The sequence below is a fragment of the Trachypithecus francoisi genome, unplaced genomic scaffold (genome assembly GCF_009764315.1).
Source record: "Trachypithecus francoisi isolate TF-2019V2 unplaced genomic scaffold, Tfra_2.0 Lachesis_group19, whole genome shotgun sequence".
Taxonomy (NCBI): domain Eukaryota; kingdom Metazoa; phylum Chordata; class Mammalia; order Primates; family Cercopithecidae; genus Trachypithecus; species Trachypithecus francoisi.
The window spans coordinates 45,078,372-45,088,198 of record NW_022681464.1 but is presented as its reverse complement, the minus strand read 5'-3'; the positions used below and the strand labels follow the sequence as shown (position 1 = coordinate 45,088,198).

General features: G+C 37.3%; 1 non-coding gene across 1 annotated transcript; it reads left to right on the top strand.

Annotated features, from left to right (window-relative positions):
• The first annotated feature begins 9,466 nt into the window (after positions 1-9,466).
• LOC117064284 lies at positions 9,467-9,569 on the top strand. Its single transcript, XR_004429357.1, has one exon. It is a non-coding gene; the product is annotated as a small nucleolar RNA U13 (small nucleolar RNA).
• Positions 9,570-9,827: the final 258 nt, after the last annotated feature.

The following is a 9,827-nucleotide window of genomic DNA, read 5'->3' as shown; positions in this document are numbered from 1 at the left end:
GAAAGTGAACAGGGTGCATTTACTAAGGGTCTAAGACCATAGAAGTTGATTTTATTGTTGAAGATTATAAAAAGAAATCATAAGAAGAAATGTGCCATCAGAGACACACAAGACCATTTAGATAATTCTGATCCGCATTTGAACAACCTGATGTGTGTGAACAGGTGCGTGTGTGTGTGTGTCTGTGTCTCACGACCCACATAGCAAAGAACTGCTGCTCAGTGACTTCTCTGTCCCAAGGTTTTCCTTCACTTAGCATTCTTTATTACCCTCTCTCGCCCTAAGGAGACAGATGGGCTCCAAACTTGTGTTTTGCCAGAGATCATTACATCAATTCTCAGCAATTCTCAGAGCTCCAAGTCTGTGCCTTTCACAGCTGATGGTGAGGACTCCCTGGGTGGATGAGTCTGTGAGAAGTTGGCCTTCAATATTAAAATAATGAATAGGCTTTAATGTGATTCTTAAAAGCCATTCAACCAGGAAATGTTGGCCTAGATGCAAGAAGCAGTTTTCAGTGAGTTCTCATTTACATATGGCTTTCCAACTGCATTTTCTTAGGAACACGGAAATCTAGCGGCTTGCCCAATCATTGAATTTAAACAATTGAATGAAAAACTTTTTCCCCTTGTTAATGTTAGGTACTCTGTACCAGTCAAACAAATACCACTCTTCCTGTGCCTTATAATTTTCTTCAAGGCCATAACCTCAAGTTAACAGATGAAAAGGAAATTAATGAACTCAGGGACAGGGCTGGGCCATTGCAGTGTATTCCTTAACACTTAGCAGTCATACTCAGTATAGTAACCTAAATATGTGTTAGCTTATAGAATGCAGACCGAAAACATGTCACTCCATTCTCATGTAACCCCAAAACTATTGATAATGGTCTTTTTTCAGATGCCAATCCAATCTTACTGAGTTTCCCAGGATTCCACATCAGCCACTAGTGCCTGTTGTAGGAACCACACCACCCCTAGGTAGTGTGTGACACATAGTACCAAAGTTTAAGCCAGAAAGGAGCATTGTCCCCGCATTTTTCTTGCATACATTTAATTCCCATTCAAGCACAGTACACTTTTGTACACATTAACTGTTTTATTAATGTCCAGAGCCTAAAAGTGCAAAGTTATGCCCATTTTCAGATGAGAATCCATTAAGGTCATCATTCCCATGGAGCCTTGCACCTGCTTTCCCCTGGCAGTGAGTGCGTCGGTGCTGTCTGCTTTCATTCCAAAGATCTTTCTCCTTTATTGGATTTTTTTGAGCAAAAGCATATGCAAACACCCAAATACAATAAAATACAGAAAAAGTTAACGTCATTTTTTTTGTTCTGAGTTTTATTAAAACGGAATATGTAGAAGACAAAGCTGCATCCATCTTTGACACCCAAGTGCAAACTTGCTCGCGTCGTCCTTAGAGAACCAGTGTCATGAATCTGTTGAGTGTCCTTCTAGTTTACTTTTTTACATTGTAATTGCATATGTATCCATGAACGATATGCAGGACTGCTCTCTGTGTTCTTAGATTATATAAAAATAGTGTCATCCTGGAAACATCACTTCAGTTCTTAAAACTTAATATTATATTTTCAAAATTGATTTATTTTCATTCATATAATTAGCATGTAACTGAATTTTAAAATTTAACCTCTTTTTTTTAATGTGAGCTAAATTATTTGATAGTTAATTTGACTACTGAATATATTTGTACTTATTTCTGCAATTGTATATCTGTTTTCCATTTATCAGGCTTTTCTTTGAAACAGCTTCTTTTATTACATTTGTATGAACTTAAAATTCATGAAAGGTATATTCCTGAGCTTGTTTTCATTTCATCCTCCAAGCAATCATTCTAGTCCCATTTTTGTCATTATCCTAAGAACTTAACTCATGTGTGATCCTGGGCAAGTTTCTCCTTCCTTCCCTGCTTCTCTTTCCTCATTCAGTTGGCATCCCTCTATGGCCAGGGGTTTATTCCACATGCCAGTCATCTTTAATCATAACACTAACCACAGCAGTAATGACACATCTATTTATTAAAAGACTGCTATACTTTAGACAGCATTCCTGAAAAATAATAGGCTGTGGATAAACACTAATTTCTAAACCAAATGCAAAATATACCCAAAAGTCAGACAAAAGTCAGTCTCGCTCTGTCGCCCAGGCTGGAGTGCAATGGCGCCATCTCGGCTCACTGCAAGCTCCGCCTTCTGGTTCACGCCATTCTCCTGCCTCAGCCTCCCGAGTAGCTGGGACTACAGGTGCTCACCACCATGTCCGGCTAATTTTTGTATTTTTAGTAGAGATGGGGTTTCACAGTGTTAGCCAGGATGGTCTCGATCTCCTGACCTCGTGATCTGCCCACCTCGGCCTCCCAAAGTGCTGGGATTACAGGCGTGAGCCACCGCCAAAAGTCAGATATTTTTTATTGCCCTGTTAGCTGGACTAATACTGTGTTATAATTAGCTTCTTGATTGAGATTTCTCATTCCTTTTTTCCAAGTTTAGATGGGAAGTAAAAAGAAAATATATCCAATCATACTGAGAATCTCTGGTCTATGAGCTTGGGAATACCCTTAAAACTGTCATCCCTCGGATAGGATAGAGGTGTTACAATAAAGATGTCTTGCTCTTGATTCATGCTTATTCTGTTACTGTGGTGAGTTAACCACTTTCAGATTCTTACCACTGGCAAGGTTCAGCTGTGGATATGACACTCTGAGCTGATAACTCATTAAGGGTCCAAACAAACCACCAAATGCACATCAAATCATAGTCATTCTTTCCATCTTTGTTTGATTAGGATCCAGAACATTCTGGTAAAACCAACCTACTGCTTATTCAGCTTTGATAAAAACGAAGAGAAAAAAATTTCTAAATTCAAGCAAAGAAATGTTTGAGCAGGTTCATTTGATATAATAATATTTCTTGAATGTGTGGAACTTGAAAGAATGAGAAATGCACAAGCTTGAAATAGTAACTAGCTCTTAGTTTTGGAAGATTTTCCCAGAACTACTGGCGAATTGTTCTCTTCTAACATAAACATTTAGTGCCATAAATTTCCTCCTCAGCATTGCTCCAGCTGTGTCCCACAAATTTTCTTATGTTGTATTTTCATTTTCATTCAGCTCAATGTATTATTTGAATTTTTTTTCTCGACACTTCCTCTTTAACCCATAGATTATTTAGAAATGTGTTATTCAGTCTCGAAGTGCTTGCAGATATGTGTGTTAGTGTGTTATTTTTCTGCCATTTATTTCTAGTTTGATTCCATTGTGGTCAGAGAAGACGGCCTGTATTACTTTAGAATCCATTGTATTTGTTAAGATTTATTTTATGGCCCAGGATATGATCTATCTTGCTGTCTTGGTTCATTTTGTGTTGCTATAACAAAATATGCAGACTGGGTAACATATAATAAACAGAAATGTATTGGCTCACAGTTCTGGAAGCTGGAAATTCAAGATCTTTCTGGCATGTGGTAAGAGCCTTCTTGCTGCTTCTTAACATGGCAGAAGGGCAAAGAAACAGTGAGAGAGAGACAAAAAGGGGCCAAACTAACCCTTTTATAAGAAACCCACTCCCATGATAACAGCATTAATCCAATCATGATAATGGTGCCCTCCTAACCCAAGTACCTCCCATTAGGCCCCATCCCCCGACACTACTGCATTGGAGATTAAGTTTATCACGCCTGGACTTCGGGGAACACATTCCAATCACAGCACATAGTAAATGCTTTGTGAGCATTAGAAAAGAATGTATATTCCACTGTTATTGAGTGAAGCGTTCTATAAACTACTGAGTTGTTCTACATATTTTCTGGTTTTCTGTCTGGATATTCTAGCAGTTGTCCAGAGAGGTGTTGAAGCCTCCAACTACAATAGTAGATTTACCTATTTATTTTTTTGGCTCTATCAGTTTTTGCTTCACATATTGATACAGAAGGGGGGGGCAGAGAAGTGCTGAGAAGGGAAGGGCATGCTCCCTGGTGAGGGCTCCACACCTAAGCCTGTGCCCATGGATCTAGGTGAGGACAGGCATTTCTGTTTTCCTACCTAAATGTTGCATTTCCCACGACCACCCTGGCCTGCCACGCCCTCATCCTGTGCCTACAAAGACCCCGAGAGCTTAGCAGGCAGGGACACAACCAGCTGGACATTGAGAGGAACACATTGGCGGAAGAACACACAAGTGGCAGGACGTCAAGAGCCTGTCCAAAGGAGCACGCCAGCAGAAGAGCACAGGGACAGATACCGGCAGGCCATGGACTGGTGGAACAACGTGGAGTGTGGCTGGGTGGTTGAAGGAGAGCCGGCCCGACTCCAGGGGAAAACCACCTTCCCGCTCCGTCGCCCTTCTGGCTCCCCCATCTGCTGAGAGCTACTTCCACTCAATAAAACCTTGCATTCATTCTCCAAGCCCACATGTCCTCTGATGCTTTCGGGACACCAAGGCAAGAAACCCTGGGATACAGAAAGCCGTCTGTCCTTGTGATAAGGCAGAGGGTCTAACTGAGCTAACACAAGCTGCCTACAGATGGCTAAACTAAAAGAGCACTGAGTAACACACCCCACTGGGGCTTCAGGAGCTGTACGCATTCACCCCTGGGCACTGCTGTGGGGTCAGAACCCCACAACCTGCCCATCTGCATGCTCCTCCTAGGGGTTTGAGCAGCAGGGCAGGGAAGAAGTGAGCCACACGCCCATCACACACCCTGCAAGGGGGACAAGGGAACTTTTCTCATTTCAGTATGTTGCAGCGCTGTTGCTTGATGCATACATGTTTAGGATTGCTATGTCCTCTTTGTGGTTTGACTTTCTGTCATGATATAATATCCTTCTCTGTACCTGGTGATTTTCTATACTCTGAAGCATACTTTTTCTGATTTATAAAAAGAATTCCTGTTTTCTTTTAATTAATGTGTCCATGGTACATCTTTTCTCAAACTTTATTTTTTTTGAGACAGAGTCTCGCTCTGTCGCCCAGGCTGGAGTGCAGTGGCCGCATCTCAGCTCACTGCAAGCTCCGCCTCCCGGGTTCCCGCCATTCTCCTGCCTCAGCCTCCCGAGTAGCTGGGACTACAGGCGCCCGCCACCTCGCCCGGCTAATTTTTTGTATTTTTAGTAGAGATGGGGTTTCACCGTGTGAGCCGGGATGGTCTCAATCTCCTGACCTCGTGATCCGCCTGTCTTGGCCTCCCAAAGTACTGGGTTTACAGGTGTACGCGACCATCAAACTTTCATTTTTAGCCGACTTACATTGCTGTTAATAAAAGAAAGTTCAGACAGTAGATGGTTGGGACATACTTTAAATCCACGCTGTCAATCTCTGTTTTGTAATTGGTAAATTCACATCATTTACATTTATTGTAATTACTGATATGTTCAAGTATAAGTCTGCCTTTTAATTTTCTTTGTGTTTTTTCTATGTTTTTTGTTTCTCTTTTTTTGTTTTTCTTGCTCACCTGTGGGTTACTTAATTTTTTTAGAATTCCATTTTTATGTATTTGCAGTATTTTTGACTATATCTATGGATTTTTAATAATTCCTCTAAGTATGATATTGTATGTATACAACTCATTAAAGACTGTTGGTGTTGACATTTTACCAATTTGAGTAAACTGTAAAAACTTTACTTCCTTTTAAGTCCCTTTGCCTTCCCCCATTTATAATTTACTAAATATTTCCTCTGCATACATTTGGAACCATACCAAAAAATTTTGCCTTGTAATTTTGACTTAATTTAAAACATAATTTAGAAAACTTAAAAATAGAAAAAAATCCATTTACAAGTCTTTTTTTCTTTTTTGCCTTTTCCATGTTCTTTTATCCTTCCTAATGTTACCAAGATTCTGCTTTTGATTTCCTTTCAGTTTCAAGAACTTCTATAGCCATTCTTTTAGGATAGGTCTGCTGATAACAAATCCTCTTTGTTTTTCTATAGCTGAGAGTGAGTTAATTTTCTTTCTAATAAGTTCATTTCTAAAGGCTATTTTGACTGAATATAGGACTTCAGGTTCTTTTCTTTTATCACTGGAAATATTTGTGTCACATCCTTCTGGCTTCCATTATTTCTGATGAGAAATCTGTCATTTAAATTATGTTTTTTTTTTTTTTTTTTCTCTTGCTGCTTTAAAGATTTTTTTGTTCGCATTTAGTTTTCACAAATTTGATCGTATTGTGTCTTGGCAACTATTGCTTTGGGTTTTTATTGTTTCGGATTCACTCAGGTTCTTAAATCTTTAGGTTTATGTCTTTTGCTGAATTTGGAAAATGTTTAGTCATTATTTGTTTGAATACATTTTCAGCCCCACTCTCTTTCCTCTCTTCTTCCCAGACTTTCATTACATCAATATTAGAAATTTTGTTATAGTACCACAAATCTCTGAGGCTCTGTTTATTTTGATGTTTTTCAAACAAAAGTTTTTTTCTCTATTGTTAGAATTGGGTAATTTGAATTGTTCTATCTTTGATTCATCTGGTTCTTTCTTCTGTGTTCTCCATTCTTCTGCTGAACTCAGTTATCATATATTTCAGTTCTAAAATTTCCACTTGTTTCCTCTTCTTTTCTTTGTATTTCTTCTATTTCTTTGTAGAGACTTTGTTTTTTTATTTGTTTAAAACATGTTCATAATTTTCTGTCAAAGCATTTTTATAATGGCTTCTGTAAAATCCTTGTTAGATAATTTCAACAACTGTGTCGTCTCAGTGTCAGAATATGTCCATTGTCTTTTTTCATTCAATTTGATGTTTTCCTGGTTCTTGGTATGATGAGTGATTGTCATTTGTATCCTGGCTAATACATTTTGGGTATTATGTCATAAAGTTCTCAATCTTATTTAAATCTTCTGTTTTAGCAAGTATGAATATTTAAATCCTCTGTTACAGCAAGTATATGCATACACATACACATATATACATGCAGATAATATTGTATTACTTCGTGCTATTTTTGTCATTTCTTTTCTGTGTATGTTATAAGCCTCACAACACACTGTTAGTGTGTTTGCTTTGTTATTCGGTTCTCTTTTAAAGATAGGAAAAATGTCTACTTTATTTAACTGTATTTTTATTTGTTCTATCACACTTTTTTCTTTGTATACATCTAAATTTCCATCTATCTTTTTTTTTTAAACAGAGTCTCCACTGTCACCCAGACTGGTGTGCAGTGGCATAATCTTGGTTCACTGAAACCTCCGCCTCCTGGGTTCAAGTGATTCTCCTGCCCAGTAGCTGGGACTACAGGTGTGCCCCAGTGCTCTTGGCTAATTATTGTATTTTTAGTAGAGACAGGGTCTCCCCATGTTGACCAGGCTGGTCTTGAACTCCTGACCTCAAGTGATCCACCCACCTCAGCCTCCCAAAATGCTGGGATTACAGGTGTGAGTCACCGTGTCTAGCCTCCATCTGCTGTCTTATTCTTTCTTTCTAAAAAAAACCTTTCCTCAACATTTTTGGCAGTAAATTCTCTCAGCTTTTGTCTGTCTAAAATCTCTTCATTCTGCCTTCATTTTTCTAAGACATTTTCACTGGATATAGAATTCTTGGTTGACTGATGTTTATTTCAGTACGTTAAAGATGCCTCTCCATTTTCTTCAGGCTTAGTTAAATTCTGATGAGAAGTTGTCTGTAATTCTTATTTATTTTTCCTCTGTGTGTAAGTTGTTCCTTTTGAAGCTTTCTGGCTATCTTCAAGATTTTCTCTTTCATTTTTGGTTTTCTGCAGTTTGATTGTGATGTAGACAGGTATATATATTTTTAATCTTGTTTCAGGTTTCCTGAGCTTCTTCAATCTGTAATTAGTTGCCTCTCATTAATTAAAAAATAATTCTCAGCCAGTCTTTTTAAATATTTAAAAATAGTCTATTTAAATATTCTCCTCTCCACCTTCTCCAATTTTATGTATTTTATGTTGTCCCATAGCCTTATATCCTTTGCTTTATTTTTTCTCTTTGTTCTTTCTTTGTGTTTCCCTTTGTTTAATTTCTATTTACCTACCTTCAGGTTCACTGATGTTTTATTTTGATATGTCCAGTTTGCTGATAAACCCATTGAAAGAGTTCTTCATCTCTGATACTATGTTTTTTATTTCTAACATTCTCATTTGACTCTTGTTATAGTTTATATCTCTCTGCTGACATCCACCATCTGTTCATGCATTATTGTCTGCTTGTTGTACTATAGTCTTTAGCATATTTAACATCTGTACTTAAATATTTATTTATTAAAATATTTAGCACCTTTATGATAGTTCCAATATCAGGTCATTTCTGGGCCAAGCTCTGCTGAATGCTTATCATACTGCTACAGTAAAATGCGGTGGTGTAAATGCTGGCCATCATTATCAAGAAAGGAAAATGCAGTGTGAAGATAGAAAAGGAAGAGATAAACCTATCATATTTTAAAACACTATGATCATAGAAAATTCAACAAAACCCAACAGAAATAATAAGAGTTTTTGGCAAGGTCAAATTTCAGAAAATTAATAGCATGTTTCAAAAATTAATTCATAATTCAAAAATTAATAGCATGAACAACAATCAACTGGAAAATATTCTTAAAAAATAAAATGCCATTCAGAATTGTAACAATATCTGTAAAGCATCAGGAATCAGCAAATAATAAATAAAAGCAATTTGGAAAGATGTTAAAATTTAATTTCAACTTTGTACAACAGAGTCTAAATAAATAGAGAGTTAATCATGTTCTTGGATGGAATGACTTTTTGAAAATGTCAGTTCTCCCAACATGGTTTCGTAACATCAAAACGTGAATCAAATGCCAGATGTATTTTTAAGGCACTTGTTAAAAACTTATTCTAAAATGGTTTAGGGCATAATATTCCACTATGTAGTAGTCTATGAAGGGTTAAGTCAACTTTAAAAAAGAAGAGTACAGAGTGGGATCTTGCTCTATGAGCCACTAAGATAAGCTTCAAAGACACAGTAATAAAAGCAGTATGGCACCAGACAAGAATAGACAAACAGGCCAATGAAATGGCATAAAAGGTCTCAGACAAGATCCTTTGTATATGGGAACTTAATATATGATAAAAGTAGCAGTATAGATCAATAAAGAAAGGATGATTCAGTAGACATTTCAATGGTGTAGTGGTAAGCCAGTTCCCTAAAGGAAAAAATACTTGATTTATTGCTAATTCTCATGGTATAAAAATTCCCAGCATGGACTATTTTGAACTGCCAACAATGTAGCAACCAGCTTGCAAAATTCAATATTTAACAATTGGCTCTTGCCACCTGGCACAAGCTGCTCCAACACATCTCTGGGTGGCTTTCTTTATGGAGGAAAATAAAACCAGATTCTTACCCAACATCATTTAGGAAGAGGTACTGTAGATGGCAAAAGACCTAAGAAATGGCGATATTAACTATAAAATAATCAAATAATGTAGAAGAATACAGTATTGACTTCTGGAGGGGGAAAGGAATTTTAAACATAACCTTAGATCCTTGTATGGATCATAAGCATGATGATTGATTTTTCACACTAAAGTGTGAGATGTGCCTCTGTCAAGCCTTTTTATAACGTTGGCACATTACCCATTGAAGGTGAAAAAAACAAAACATAACATTACCTTAAAAGCAGAAAACCATAAGGCACAATGATTGTATTAAAATTAAAAATTCATGTCCAGTGCAGGACACCATGGACAAGCAAGCAGGTACGAAAACATAAGAGAGGATATTTGCAATCAATACACGAAAAAAAGAGGCTAGTATCTCTGCTAGCTAGGAATCTATCAAGAGTAAGTAAAAGACAACCCAACTGAAAAATATATAACAAGTAATTCATGGAAGAAAAGTCCA